Raw genomic sequence first — 16,778 nt, forward strand, 5'->3', positions numbered from 1 at the left:
TAATTCTTCCCGTTCTCTCTCTCTCTCTCTCTCTCTCTCTCTCTCTCTCCCCCCCCTCTCTCACTCGCTCTCTTTGCTGTCAGTAGATTTATTGCATTCCTTCACCAGAGCATTTCTTAAATTACAGGTTTGAAGTTCCTTAGTCACGAAGGAACAGGACGAGGACAGCATGGCTTGGGGTGGGGTGAGGGGAGGGGAGGGGAGGGGGGTCCTTGAGTTGTATGTGTGTGTGCGCCAGTGTGTGTGTGTGTGTGTGTGTGTGTGTGTGTGTGTGTCATTTACTGTCCTCTGTTTCCTATTGTGTCTTGTGGTCCTTGCAGGAGTCATTTAGACTGTCTCTGGTGGCCTGATTATGATGTCGCTCTGTGTGTGTGTGTGTGTGTGTGTGTGTGTGTATTACTATACTTGTGAGGACCGAATGTCACCACGAGTATAGTAGAATTTTAGAAACAAGACAGTGTGAGGACTATTTTCCGGGGGCTCGCAAGAGGAAATGTTTGTTTTATGGTTAAATAAGATTTGGGGGATTTTAGGCTTACAATTAGAAAAAAAGACTCGGATAGGGGTTAGGTTTAGGATTAGTCATTTTAGAGGTTAGGTTTAGGCGTTAGGATTGGAGCTATGCTCGATTTATACTCATAGTCACATGCCGGTGTTGCACACCAGGAAATAGCTGATCTAAAACCTTTTAGATTTTTTTGGTCCGGACTCCCCCATCTCAAAATATTTTGTTCCAGGGACCCCCAGAAACAAAGATTTGTGTTAAAATGTATATATAGGATATATTCAAAGATTTGCACAATTCTTTTTTGTAGATCTACAACCGTGCTATGAGCTTGTATATCTGCTATTTTTGAATAGCCAAAAAAAAGAAAAAACATGTCGCAGCTATTTTTCTGCAATTTTCAATGCCATCCTATGTCCGCACGAGTATAGTAATTCAAACGTGTGTGTGTGTGAGCGAGTGTGTGAGAGAATGAGCGCGATCACGATGCCTTGCTCTGTCTTCCGTCTTTCCTTTTGATGCCTTTGTTATTCCAGCATTCGTTGCGGCGGACATGTTTTTGCCATTAGCCCTTTAACAACAATAAGAACTATGGGCTATCGCACGTCTTGAGGGCTTCTTCTCTGTGTGGAAATCCGAGCCATTCATCTTCTTTCATTAGCCCTTTCATTACCCACTGGCAGGGGGAGAGGACACACTGTAATATCATCCAGAATTATACTTTACGTCCCGAGCTCAGAAGTGATGTTTTAATCTATAACATCCCTTCGTTATGGCTCTAGATTATACTGTCTCGCAGTAGTTCTTTAAACCGTTTTAATTTCAAGGACCCCCGTAACTCTGAGAATGTACAAATGGAACCAAATGCCACCCATCCATTTGAAAGAAGCTTGCAGTGATGTTTTCATTAGACTGGCACCCAGAGCACAAATATGGTTCTTGAACCGAGGTCCTGAGCTGAAAAATACCCAGTGACCCTTCATTGTCCAATGAGTCCTTTCGTCTTCGGTACAGAATGCTCTCCTCCTCTTGCATTGTTTAGACTGTGGCTTCAAATGCCCAGTGTTGATTCAACTCAGAATGTACAGAATGTTCTGTATTTTAGATATTTCATTTGTCTTTTCCCCGACCAGATGCTGCGTTTGCACATTCACCTTAACCACTTAAACCCCAGCATCGGTATTGTGGGGAAAGCTTTCGCTGAAAATAGCAGATCGACAAGCTCACAGCGCCCGTTTTGAGATTGTCGATCGGCTATTTTCAGCTAAAGCTTTCCCGACAATAACAGAAAACAGAAAAGACACTAGTATTGAGCCCTGAGGGACTCTGGTTACCCTTATGGGGTTTTAAGTGGTTAATTACCTGTATTTATTTTTACTTTACACCATAGATGAATGTTCCTTTTCCATCAGTTAAACAAAGCATGTAATTTACAGCTTTATTTGGCACAATATAGACAAGTCATTCTAGTCCAGCATGTTGACGTTGTGTTGGAGATGATTAGCAGCACTGTTGACCTTGTCAACTGTGAATATATCGTCTCTGTCGGGCGGAAACCTCATATGTACGAAACGGTTGCTCTTCCGGATTCAAATTCAAAAATGTCAAAAGTAGCCGATCTACAAGCTCAAAAAGAGTCGCTTCGCGACACGTTTCAAGCTTGTAGATCTGCTACTTTTTACGCTTTTTTTGTGACACTGTATTGTGATCAAGGAGGGAATTCATTTTCCAAAAAAAAACACAAAAAGTTAGAATATGGGCCCGGACGGTTGGCGTAACCGTCTGGGCACCTAGGCTGGTAATCCAGCCTGACAGCGCGTCGTGAGAATCCTGATCCCGACGACCTTTGCTGCGTGTCACCCCCCCATCGCTCTCCCCATTTCCTGTCAGTCAACTGTTCCTATCAATAAAGGCAGAAAAAGGCCCCAAAAATGCTTTAGAGGAACGTTTATCGCCATATATTTCTCCTCCCTGATCTCAGCTCGTTGGGCTGGTACCATTTCTGTCTCAGAGGTGAGCTGTGGGTAGTTTGAAAATGTACACTCAATGTCAATGATGTCAACAGGGATGTCAAATCTGACTTGCCCGTTTTAGAGTCACGAGAACCTGTTTAGTCGGCAGTGAGCGAGTCTTGCGAGATGTTTTTTTTACACAGCTCACTGTAGAGACACGGAACACTTATAGGTTCAGTGATATTTCAAAATATATTTTGTTAAGAATAAGTGTTAAATAGCTTTATATTCTGATAGTTATCATTGGTTGCTATTGATTGATTGATTGAATATTTTATTAGGCAAAGAAAATGTAAACATCACTCACAATTACATTTATAATACTTTGTCTAAAAGGTCCGTCCAAAAGAGTCCTTGCGGTCTTGTTTCCATTGAGGTCCTTGGCATTCAGTTCATAGACATATATAGTAGCAACCAAACAGTTCAAATATCAACACAAAATACAGAGAGAAAAAAACACTATATGTACAAACAAAACAAAGATGCATAAAAAAATTAAGAAAAAAACATATGTACAAAAAATGGTAGCTGCAGACATACTTGTGGGGGGCAATGTTAAGTCAACCTGTTTATACCCCACAAAGATGTCCGCCGCAACCAAATGACACTTGTTGACGCCCCCTTCAGGATTTTTGGCACGCACTATTCACCTGTTTCCTAGGCTGTGTGTTTTCCACTTCCTGTCGGATTTCATTGGATATCATTAGTCATCTGACCAGTTTCAGTGGATTTCATTGGATCAAATCGACAGGAAGTGGAAAACACACAGGAAGTAAAAAGCCTAGGAAACAGGTGAATAGAGAGTGTTTGTCATTGACAGGGGTCTCCCTGTCTCTCCAGCTCTTTAGTAAACAGAAAACTCTTTCAGTTCGGGATACTAATTTGATCAGGAGAGAACTCATACAGGATGAACAAGTGAAATTGTAAGTGATGACACAAAGAAATGAGAAGACAGAATTGAATCTGGAAAACTATAAAAGTGAAGCTGATGAATGGTTGCTCTCTCCTGATTGGCTGAAATTGGCAACCCATCTGAAAATGTAGTAACACTCTATGGCAATGGTTCATATCACAATATAGAGCTTTAACCTTTTTAAAAGTTTTAGTTTTAACCAAAAAAGATCACTTACCCTACCTGATTTTGATGCCTACACTCAGCTAGCCAAGTGTACCTTTAACCATTTAAGTCCTATGCTTTGTTGTATGATGAATAGCGAAAATTGACGATTGACAAGCTTGGACTTTTTCAAAATTTGGATTTCATTATGTATTCATTTATATATTTTTATATATATGGTATATATTTGGAAATGTGTGGACATTTTCACCTATACTGACATGCCCAACATAGGGACGCCAGGTTAAAAGTGGTTTCAACCGCCTGGCTCTTAAAGTTGAGGACTAAATGTCTCAGTCGCCTCCCAGGTTGAGAAATGTTTTCAAAATGGCCGTCGTCGTTCGATATCGTCTCTGTCGGGTGGAAACCTCATATGTCCAAAACGTATTACTTTTCAGGATTCAAATTCAAAAATAGCAAAAGTAGCAGATCTACAAGTTCAAAACGCGTCGAGCTTGTGGATCTGGTATGATGCTTTTGTGTGACGCTGTAGTATGATCAAGTAGGGCGTTGATTTACTTAGAACATGGAGATGAGAGGTTTCTGCCCGACAACAACGATATGCCCATGTTCTTTGTCTCGGCTCTGTTAACCTTTTAACAGCCACAGACTCTGACCTTTCCCCCCAAACGGTTGATGAGATCTGGCAGCAGGGTGTGTTTGGGTAAAGGTTTGTATATTTATACAAAGACCCCAGAGCCCCCTCAATACTACGCCACCATGGCTGGGCCCGTGCATGTGTATGTGTGTGCAAGTGTATGTGTGCGTGCGTGCGTGTATATATATGTGTGTGTGTGTGTGTGTCCTTTGTTAAACCTAGGTCTAACTAACTAATCAATGCTCAGCTTGACACCCGTGTGTGTGTGTGTGTGTGTGTGTGTGTGTGTGTGTGTGTGTGTGTGTGTGTGTGTGTGTGTGTGTGTGTGTGTGTGTGTGTGTGTGTGTGTGTGTGTGTGTGTGTGTGTGTGTGTGTGTGTGTGTGTGTGTGTGTGTGTGTGTGTGTGTGTGTGTGTGTGTCTTTTGGACTGCAACTCATGAGTAGATGGTCTGGCTCATCAAGTGGTAGCTTGGGAGTTTTTTCAACTAATTGGGAATTTCAGACACATTTCCAAAGTCTGGAAAGAAATAACCCCCCCCCCCCAGGTGATACGAAGAGAGAGAGGGAAAATAAATAAATCCTAACCCACTGACCGAGTTAATCAATAAAGTACTTCAAAGAAAGGACTTTTGAATTCAGAGATTGTCATCAGAAGTTGAGGCGTTCCTGGCAGCTAGAACACGTCTCCTGGCAAACCCAGCTATGGATGCTGGCATGCTGATGAATGGAGATGGACTCCCACACAAGCAGTAGGGGGGGGGGGGGGGGGTTAACCCATTAAGATCTGAAGCCGATTGTACAAATGCCTTCTAAATCAGTAGTTATCAAACTTTTGCCAAGGACTAGATTATGAATAATTGCTAATCCATAATTTAATAAAAGAATGCATTCATTATCTAACCCAGTTTTGTGGTTAAGTGGTTTGGGGTTTTAAGTGGTTCATCGATTTTTTTGTATATATATAATATATATTATATATAAAATAAAATTTAAATGCGCTTCTCAAGAATAATTGCTAAGAAAAATAATGGGCAGTTGCAGACCTAGCTGCTCTGTCAACCTTATTATTGCTGAGCGCTAAGAAGTCTGTAAGTGCTACTTGGGAACTCATCTTTGTCTGGCGACATCGTAGCATTGCTTGTATGGTGTGTGTGTGTGTGTTCAAGATGCCTCTGTCTGCAGGGTAAATCATGAGCCCATAGAAGCTGATATCTGTGTGGAACAGCTCCCAGAGGCTGGTCTCTCCTGCTGCTCTTCGCTGTGGAGAGCCTTCGACACCAGTGTGTTTCAAAGTCTTTTATGGGGCCTATAGGGTTGGGACTGGGAAGATTAAAATGGGTCTTCCAAAAGGAACCAAGACGACTGCTAGGCTTCAATATATTTTCTTTTCTTTCTTTTTCTTTCTTTTTTTTAATCAGCTATTTGTTCTTTTTTCATGTTCTCTCCAATTTAAGCCCCAATACATCCTCCCACCAACATAAAGGGAGGTGATATAACTACGAATTATTCTGATGGGCGGTCTCAGAACTTTTTTTCTCAGAACTCGATGTCCTGACTCTCCAAACTATAGTTCGGAAAGCCTGTCCGAACCGGAAGTTTTTTTTCCGACGTCAGGAGGCGCATAACGTCTCTGTCGGGTGGAAACCTCATAGCCTACTGTATGTCTAAAACTTCAGGATTCAAATTTGAAAAATAGTAAAAGTAGCAGATCAACAAGCTCAAAACGCGTCGCTTCACGAGGCGTTTCAAGCTTTTAGATCTGCTACTTTAGATGCTTTTGTACACACTAAACATTTTCAGATGGGGGTCCGTGGCCAAATACATACATCATTTTGTGGGTCCTTGATTTAGAAGGCATTTGTAGAATCGGCCTCAGGTCTTAATGGGTTAAGTATCCAGTACTTGAGTAAATGTACTTAGTTACTTTCCACCAGTGGTTGCTAGTGCAGTGATGGAGAACTCAGCCCTGCCGTCTTCCTGCCCGGCCAAGCCGGAGGTACGGCGGAGGAATGGAACCCCCAACCCATGTGGTGGGGAGCAGGAACTTTACCCCACTGGTTCTCAAACTTTTTCATGTCAAGGACCCCCAAATTGATATGTATTTGGCCGCGGACCCCCATCTGAAAATGTTTTGTGCCAAGGACCCCCCCCCCCCCCACAGAAGAGAAGATTTGTGTACAAAATTAAATCAAGATTATATGAAAATGTCCAAACGCTTTCGCTATTTTTCTGAATTAAAAAGAAAAGCAGATACAGTACAAGCTCATACATATAAAAGGATAAAGTGGTTGAAAAATTATTGTGATGCTATAATAACTGCTTTTCCTGGGGACACCTTGGACCCCCCTGGGTCCTTGGGGGTGGGGGTCCCCCCCCGGACCCCACTTTGAGAACCACTGCTTTACCCCTCTGCCCCCCGGACCACCTGGATAATTGAATCCTTCTGTGTTGTTATTGTATTATATCGTTGCTGTCGTTTTTTGTTTAGTAAATGAATGACCTACTTCAATGTACAACATTTTTGTGCAAAAGTATTGAAAATAGCCAATCTACTGTACAAACTCACAAGGCGTTGCGATGTAATGCATTGTGAGCTTAGATGTTAGTCTGTTTTTATAAATATTTACCCAGTTAAAAGTAATAAGAGCTTGTGACAAAAAAAGAACTACTTTGGATCCACAGGTAATTTATTTCCATTTCCGGAAAAGTAATGGTTTTTGACATACAAGATTTCCGCCGACAGCCACTTATAGTCCTGTATATCTGTAATACTTATTATGTGGAGCCTTGCAATGTGTTCTTAATATTACCCCCTCCAAATCCCTTCAGAATCATGTAAGCTAATCTAAAGTAGATTTTGTAGGTCAGGCACATTTTTAAAAAAGGGTTTAGTTTGAGCGTTTTGCCCCTCTGAGAAAAAGTTTGAGAACGACTATTGCATACATACGCCTCAAATTAAACAAGTCTAACTGTGACATAACAAAATGCCACGCATGACTGAAGTGCAAGAATTTTCCGCAATCTGGCCAGAGTTTTTTCCATAATAATTGGGATAAAACATCCACTAATACACAATACACAATTGGCTGAACGATAACCAACTCTCCCGTGACATTCTGGCGACTATAAAGACAGATTATTAGTTCAGAGTACATACACAGACACACAGATACACAGATAGAAGGCGTGCGGTGCAGTGCTCTGCAGGCTGCATGAGGGAATGGGGGTTGGCTGTGTAGCTGGGTGGCTTCGTGGCTCCAGGGCTGATCGTGGGTGAGCGAAAACGGAGAGAGAGAGACAGCAGGCCACCCAAGTGGCAGTCAGTCAGAAAACCTGTGTGTGTTTGCTGCTGACCCTTACACATTAGCACAACACTTCCTCAATTTGTCTTCTGTGTTCTCCGGCCACAAATGAATTTCCTCTCCCTCTCCCCCCCTCCTTTTTTTTTTCTTCGACACACACACCACCTTTCATGATACCCCCCCCCCCCCCCAACCCACAACCCCCCCCCCCCCGCTCCTCATCTGCTGTTCAAACTTTTGAACACACACATTCACAACCTCTTTTTGCTAGCTCGACAGATCGAACACTCGCTTATGCTACTTAGCTAACAAAGAGTTTGTATGGAGACAGAGATCTCATGTATAGTTTAACAACCTCAGTGACATGCCTCTCACCCTCTCTCTCTCTCTCACACACACACACACACACACACACACACACACACACACACACACACACACACACACACACACACACACACACACACACACACACACACACACACAAATGTTAACTCAGACAATCAGACATCATTCTCTATCACTTGCAGAGGCCCTGATCTAGACTGACAAACCTTGGCTGTATGGCCGGCCCAGATCCTGTATTTTCCATTTAAACCAAAGGAAGAACATGCCGCTTCCAAATTTCAAATAAGTAAATGTTTCCAAAATCTACACACGGTGTGATGTGATGTGGTGTTGTACAAAATGCTTCTTGTTAAAACGATCTGGATTAACTGTACAAAGGCAAATTGGTTAAATGTTGCAAGGGATTTAAAGACAGACTTCTGTGGTTATTTATTTCACAGTTGCTTTACAGTGCTGTAATCTGAATGCTGTGTTAAACCTTTTTATTCCCCCTTAAGACTGTTCCATTCTATTTTATTCCATTCCGTTCTGTTCTGTATTCAGTGTATAGAGGAGAGACACATACAAGAACTGTTAATGACTCTTAGTTGGTCCCTTTTAGACATTGGGAAACAGATTAGCAAGATTCTTTTCAGGCTAATTTGGCATTGTTTGTTACTTTGTTAAACCGGGTTGAAAAATAGCCCTTTATTTTGCATTTTAATCTAATAGAATAAATGTCTTTTTTTTAAAAGGTAACGAAAAGGTTCGCTTTCATCTATAAGAAACTGTTTGAGAACCTCCATAGCCAGAATTCATGTTTAGTTTTTCAAAAGACGCATCAATTATGACCATGAAACATAGCTTTTAGGCCGGAGCTTTCATAAATGTTTATGAGATTGCGCAACAAATTACAATGATGTAGAGTTGTTTTTTAAAGCTATGCATTTAAGCTATTAGATACATTTACATTCACCCGTGTACAACTCTTGAGAGTGTACAAATGGAACCAAATGGACCCTTATTAAGGGTCCATTTGGTTCCATTTGTACACTTGTCAGAGTTAAAGGAACACTGAGGATTTTACAGTGCACAGAGGGGGAATGAGCAATGGAGTTGTGGACTTTGTCCCCCCTAGCTAAACTAAACTATAGGTCTGAGTTTGTATTACCACCTGCCGGCTATACGTCTGACAATACCTCTGTTACAACCACACAAACAAAGACTCTAAGAAAAGTGTGTTTCTCTCTCATTCTCTGTGTTTTTTGTGTGTGTTTTTCCCCCCCTTAAAGGCAACCATTCATTACGATGACAAAGGAGTAAAGAAATGCATTATCATAATTAATCTTGTGTGAGACTGTGGGTGGCAGCTCCTGCTCTCCTCAGACAGACTGACAGACAAGAGGCGTCCATGGACACGTTTTGGGGTTTTCTCTGAGAAACTTTTTTTTTGCACATTTTTAAGTCTTTATTTAATATATCCATCAAAAGATATTCAGAAGATATTCATATTTTTGACCATTTTTAGCCACTTGAACCCTAGCATCCTCTAGGGGGAACGTTCGCCAAAAAAAGAAGATCTACAAGCTCACAATGCATTGCAACGTGCCATTTTCTGTGAAGAAATCGGGTGCAGAAGGGAAAAAAGAGCGGACCAAGGACAGCGGCAACCCCGGTCAACTAAGTACTAGTTTACTGGTACTGAGTATAGAGGGTTTTTTAGCGAATAATTCAGAGACGTTTGCTTTGTGAGATTTCACCCATGCATTACCTAATGTAGAACATTTGTGACAGAGGAAGTTGGTTTCATTATCAAATAGTCTAACTTAGCACACATGTTTGAAAATATTATCACCAGACATTTTATTTGTTGTCTCTATTAAAGGACGACTTCACCCATTTTCAACCAATCTTCATTTGATGTGTCTGCACTCCGCAGTAATGCTCATTATAAGATGGTACCCTTTCTGTCTACTCAGTTCATGTCTCAGAGGAGGGCTGTGGACAGTTCAGAATCTGCCTACCAATGACATCATCGGTTGGCAGGTTTGGTCATTTCAAACAAGATTTCAACCTTTTTTTTTTAATAACAATGGATTCTATTTCAGCATGTTAGCTTTCCAGGGAATGAAAGGCTGTCGTTTCTATTAGCTTGGAATCCCCATCGATGATGTCATTGTTAACCAGGTCTCTGAGTCTGAACTGTCCATAGCCCCACCACCGAGACGCAGAATGAGTGAGTAGACAGAAATGGTGCCATGAGCATTAGTAAGGACCAATTATGGGAACATAAGGTTGAAAATGTTCAATTTCAAATATACGTAGCTGCAAGATGGGGATTCAGTGAATCAAGCCAACACTGACTGTTAGAAGCTTTACACTCATTCAATGGCAAAATCTGTGTCTGACTCTGGCCACACCTTGTTCAATTATGTCAGTTTTGATAGGCTTGGTCCAATAATGATCCACAAAAGATTTGATAAGAATCGGACCAACGGTTAGAAGGATATGTCAAAAGATTGTTTTTAAAAAGTGTCAAAGGGGCATTGGTAGTTCTTGAGGCATATTTGTAGACTGAGGATAGACGGATGTCTGAAGCAAGTTTCATGTACATCTGACTCATGGCATATAGGAGTTATAACTTTTCAAAGGTAAACACTTTGACCTTTAATTATAGGGCTGCCATCAGGCCCGGTAGGGTTCATATTGTCGTGCCTTTCAAGTAATGCACACAACTTCAAAAGTGAAAATGTCTCTACATATACCATCTCATGTGAATTTGCAAAACAATAAAATTGCACTGAAAGGAGTGCTGCTTTCCCATTTCCTTGGCTGTGATATTCCCCTGTAGGAACGTATTAATGTATTTATTTTGACACAGACCATCATGGTACTTTGAATGCTGGTGAACTCACCAGTAATGCTATAGGTTCAGTCTCTTTTAATGCCCGTTAGCATTAAAAAGTAATCAACTCTTCCCTTTTACAGTCTGTCGAGGGGAGAAGAAATCCCAATATGTAAAAAACATAGCATGACTCACCATGACAGACTGCCAAGAATATCAAGTAGATATGTATATTTGGTTTAATGACAGTGTAAAAAGACATAATTCAAGAATCCACAAGTGTATATTATCATTTATTCAATATTATTCTATCAGCACTCATGGATTTGATGTCATAGGCTAAGATGTGAGGCTTAGTTAATGCCACAGTGCTGGAGCTGCGGTCCACTTTGAGTACAAAGAGTTAAAAGATAATGAAAGGTTTGTTGAAAGAGGTGGGTTTTTAAAAGCAACCGCTCGTATTCCAGACATACTCTGGTGTGTAAGCCTCGCTTTAATTTTTAATTCAACCCATTAATTTGTCTATTATACAGGCTCCAAGTGTGGTTATAATTACCCGGCGTGATCAAACAATATTTCTGAAGTATCATTTTAACCCAGAGAGTCTGAGTTTCGCCACACTTCTATGTCCCAATGTCACCTTGCAGATGATTTATCGCAGTAACCTTAGTGAACTCGAGCCCATTAGAACGTCTTGCCTCCCTCTTTCCTTCTCTTACGTTCTCTCTCTCTCTGACCCCCCAAAACCCCCTTCGCCCGCCCTTCACTTTATCCCATATGAGAAAAGAGAAGAAATGCAGCCGTGGCTGGGTCCCACAGCCTTGCTTTACGATAAATAAACACAGGCTGGGCTTGAACCCTGGGTGGCTGGGCCGTGGTGTGACGGCTGAGTGCCAGAGCGGTTCCGTAGCTCTGCCTATAGCACATACAGAACCCTGGACAGCCAGCCAGGCATGCATGGACGGATGGATGGATGGAACCACTGGGGAGAACTGGAATGAAGGGGGTGCAGGGGGGGGTAAGGAGAGAGTGAGAAAGAGGGATAAATGGAGTGAAGAGGAGAAAGAGAGAGAGGGCGCAGCAAAAGCAGATATGAAAGAATGCAGAAGAGTGGAAAACAAATAGAAGTGGGATGGGGGGACTGGAGAGAAGAAGGGATACATGGCTGAGATAAAAAAGATGGAGGGAGAGAATCGGGTGTAAGAAGTAGGCTATGTGGATGACGGGAAAGAGAGGGAGGGGGTAGTGAGGAAGAGGAGAGGGGAGCGAGGGAGCGGGACGGTTTATGTTTGGAGGTCGGGGCGTACGGTTGTGATGGCAGATATCTGGACAGCGCATGGTCATCTCGCATGGTTTATTTATCCAAGGCCTCCAGACCAGGCCTCAGACCTCCCTGAGTTTGTTAGGCTTGAAGGGGGCCCCTACCACACAGCCCAATTCCTCACATTCCACATTAGCTCCCATTTCCAGCTGCCTGCTTCCCTCTACCACCCAGCCCAGACCAGCCAAGCCCGGGCAAACTATGCCCAGTTCCAGCAAACTGGAGCAACAAACCAGCCACTGCCACCCCAGAAACATGAGCGCATATAAGCACATGCGAGCACTCAAGACAGATGGTTGAGAATGAATCTGTTTAGTAGGGATATTGCCCAATTTATGCTCCATCGTATGACAGTGTCGCGCGGAAAATAGATGAACTACAAGCTCACTCAATGCGTCCGACTAAGTATACGTCGGGGATATCACGGAAATGTACAACAGTGAGTAGAGGTCATTGCAGCAGGAAGTGTGCTGTAATCCAATTGCTGAATCTACGTCCGCAGTACAAAGTAAAATCCTCAGCGTTACTTTAAATCTGAATGGGTGCAGAATGTAACTAAATTGACTATGTTACTGTGTAGGTGAATGATATGTGTTTATGTTAAGCCCATGTCAAGACACCAGAGTCAAACAGTGAGTCAAAATAACTCGGGAAATGTTTTACATTTTGTCATTTCGCACACACATGCACAGAATCGTACAGTGGGGGGCCTCACGCTGGGGGCCAGTGTTGGTTAGCTGACATGTGTAGGGTATTTCATAACTTTATTGGCCATGAAGCTAGCAAAAGACCCACTTTACTCGACACGAAAACAAAATGGCAACCATGTGACAGCCTCTGTAGCCTACACAGACAAAGACTGAGGGTCAATTCAAGGAGAGACAGTAATACAATGTTCTCATGACAATTATGCGAGAGACACTGTTAAACTTATGCATGGTTTATTAAAAACACATCAAATATTATTTCATTATATTATAAACGGACCCATAGCCTTTGTGTACATTTGTTTTCAGTAATAAACTATGCTATAACAAAAAATATGGTCAAGTGTCAGTTTGCTTGTAACTGCTACTACTCCCTTTTCACTGCAGCCATATTGCAGATATGTAGCAGAGCGTTTGCCAACATGCACCCTCACTATGGGTGCGTTCGGAAATTACGCACCGGAGCACACTCGCCTATTAGTTTGTATTGGCCAGTGCGCTCAGTGCTGTATTTTCGAACACGCCCTATGTTGGTCCTGAATTGAACGCAACCACAATTAGTATCATTGGTAGCACCTGTGCAGGATGTAACATTGCACTATTGAGTCAATATGGCTGCCTTGAAAAGGGTCTATTTGGGCCTACACTAAATATAAAATTCTGTTCTCCGTATCCTGATATATAACGTACCTCACATGATTTGTCAACTCATTCTCCTGAGGGAGTTGTGCTTATAAACAAAGTAAGTACATGCATCAATGATACTGTTGTCTACATCAGTTGATCTAAAACGTTTTCATGCCAGACAAGGACCCCCCAAATGAATCAAAATATGTTTTGCCAGGGACCCCCATACAAGATTTGTGTGAAAACATATTCAAAATCTTTCCCTTATTTTTACAATCTACGTCACATCACACTGCATTGTGAGCTTTTAGAGCGGCTATTTTCAAACAGCCAATGTGGTTAAAGCGGTTAAACTTTTTTATGTTATATTAACACTTTTTTTTGGGGACACCCTAGAACCCCCTCAAGGACCCCTGGGACTTTGAGAACCACTGATCAACATAATATAACACTCATGTGCCTGTTTCAGTGTCTCACTCTTTGTGCTGTATAAACTGTATTGATACAGATAACCTCACAACAAGTTGTAACAGAAATAAAACATGGAGCAACTATTATAGCCGTCAGTGAGACACCTATATTCAAATTACTGTAGTGTCTCAGATTGCATCTTCGGGCTTAATTTAAAGGGCCTAGAACTGACAGTAGACACCTGGCAAATAGCCTACTGCATAGCACTGTTGGTAGGTTATTTTTGAAGGTAAAATTGTGTGACATAGTAAAGTCCTACTCTGGATGGTAGGCCTACAGCAGTGCTTCTTCCAGGGGGGTCCCCAGCAAAATGAGGAACACTAGCTTTATAACCACTTTAACCCTAGTTTACACTTCGGCTATTTGGAAATAGCCGGTCTACAAGGCCACAACTCAATGCAATGCGAAACATTGTGAGCTTGTAATTAAAACCTTTTTTCAGGCCCGGACTGCTGGCGTAGTGGTCCGGGTACCTAGGCTCCAAAGTAGCCTGATAGCGCGTTGCGGGTTCGAGTCCCGATTCCCGACGGCCTTTGCTGCATGTCACCCCCATCTCTCTCCCCATTTTCTGTCAACTTACTATCCTATCACTAAAGGCATAAAAAAATGTTTTTTTAAATGTTGAACATTTTTGAATAATATTGAACATTTTTTACACAAATCTCTTATGGGGGTCCCTGGCACAACATCTTTTCAGATGAGGGGTGTGCAGGCAAATACATATACATTTTGGGTTTGAGGACCACTGATCTAGTATAAGATAGATACCTTTATTGATCCCGCGGGGAAAATTCAGGCGCCAGAGACCGAACAGCAGTAAAAAGTTAAAGATACAGTGCAAAGAAGTACAGGTACAGGTACAGAAGAATAACATCACAATAAAGACACCCACAAGCAAATAGGAATAACGTATACAAATTGCACACCAGCAGATTGAGCCATCAAAAACAGTGTGAAAAAAACTGTTAAGGCAAAAGCTACGGGATAGTGATGCACTTTAATTTGAGCTTTTATGGTTTGATATTTGTTAGGGAATTTAGGTTGTTTTTTCAATGGTTTTGTATTTTGTAAATTCAAGTGACGTGCTGCATGCGAAAATGTGTTATATCATTTATTGGTGTTATGTAATTTATTGGACTATTTATTTTTTAGTCCAAAACAAGTGTTTCATTACGCCGTGATTTTACTTGTTCATATCTTTTACCAAAATCTAATCACATCAAATCATCAAGACACTTCCAACCTCTTTTTTCTTTATCTGTGAAACTACAAAGTAAAATCCTCAGTGCTGATCTAACTTTGAGGCTGTCAAGCTGGACCCGTGAGGGACGGGACCCTGCCCCACATTGCTGTAGGGGGGGGACTCCGAGAAACCTTTCCATCTCAGACGTGGTTTCAGATTAAACCCCGCTCTGAAGCCTTGAACTCATGCATGGCAAAACATGGAAGCTCTCCAAGAAGGTTTAGCTGGTAGATAGTGCAGGTTTCATGTTGAACCATGTTGTTCCTTCAGAATCTGAAATGATTTGAAAGAACCTTTTGAGGGAAGCTCTAGGGCAGTAGGGGTTCTCAAAGTGGACCCTTAGAGATCTGTAGCTCTTAAGAGTGTACAAATGGAACCAAATGGACCTGTACAGGTTCCATTTGTACACTCTTAAGAGTTTTGGAGTTTCTTGATATTAGAAAAGTTTGAGAACCACTTCATAAGGGGATACAAAAAAGCATTAAACATGTCTTTCAAGTCCTTTTTTCTGCTGCTCTACTCAAAGCCTTTTCGCTATAGAAGAGGTGACGCTACAGCTGTTGGTGCAAAAGAAATGACCGCACACACATATAGTGGGCTAAACACAAATGGATATGCACACCACACATGCACACTTCACAGCTGCCTGACAAACTGGACTCAGCAAAATCTGAGATGAGGGCAAAGTTGGTGTTTTGCAGTGTAAAGCATTGGTGATATAATAAGCCTACCAGTGGTTCTCAAAGTGTGGTCCAGGGACACCCCCAGGTGTCCATGAGGGGGTTCCAGGAGGGGTCCCGAGGCAAAATGTAGAAGAGTTGAAATTGAAACACTTGAGCCCTATTTTGTTTTTAGGCTATTCTAAATAAATAGTCGATCTGCAACCTCACAACATCTTGCAATGCAACTTGTGAGCTTGTAGATCTGCTATTTAAGAAAAAGATTGACACATTTTCTTATGGTTGTCCCTCGCACAAAATCTTTTTCCAATGGGGGTCCGCTGCCATATCAGTTTGAGGGGTTCTCTACAAGTCTACATGAAAACGTTTGACCACTGATATCAACTGACAACTCTATGGTAAGGTGTCTTACTGTAGCAAGTCGGTTTGCTATTTTTTTTTAAATAACTTAATTTTAGTTTTTAATAAAGTAGAAAATCAGATGCAGAAGATATGTGTTTGGGGTCTGAATGATTGTTACAATTTACTTTCAAAGTAGGCCTAATTGCTGCCTCAAATAAATAAATAAACATAACATTGTTGTTGCTTTAATCAGCCATAACTCCAGTTCCCAGCATGCTAAACGCCCCAAACTTGGTAGGTGCTCTTAGACGGCCAATAGAGTACAGAAGTCCTGACGTCACTCGTTCATCCCCTGGGTCGTATAGTATTTACTCTATAGAGAATAACATTGGGTCATCTTAGAATCGTCTCATATAAGAATTGTGGTCCAAAAATAAACAAACTGTCTCTGCAATATTGTCAGGGAGGTGGCTCTGTATCGTTTATGATAGTCAGTCTCTCATATTCGATACAGTCTGTTTCTGGCGAAAATGTAACTAATTCGGCGGAAGTAACATTAGCTCACCGTCAGTTGATGCTTCATATCCATATGAATCAAACCGCCGGGATCATTTGTTTATTTTTGGAACACAGTTCTTATTTGATGCAATATTAAAGACGTCTATGTGAATTCAGAATGGG

The sequence above is a fragment of the Gymnoscopelus braueri genome, assembly GCF_963280865.1.
Source record: "Gymnoscopelus braueri genome assembly, chromosome: 10".
NCBI classification, from domain to species: domain Eukaryota; kingdom Metazoa; phylum Chordata; class Actinopteri; order Myctophiformes; family Myctophidae; genus Gymnoscopelus; species Gymnoscopelus braueri.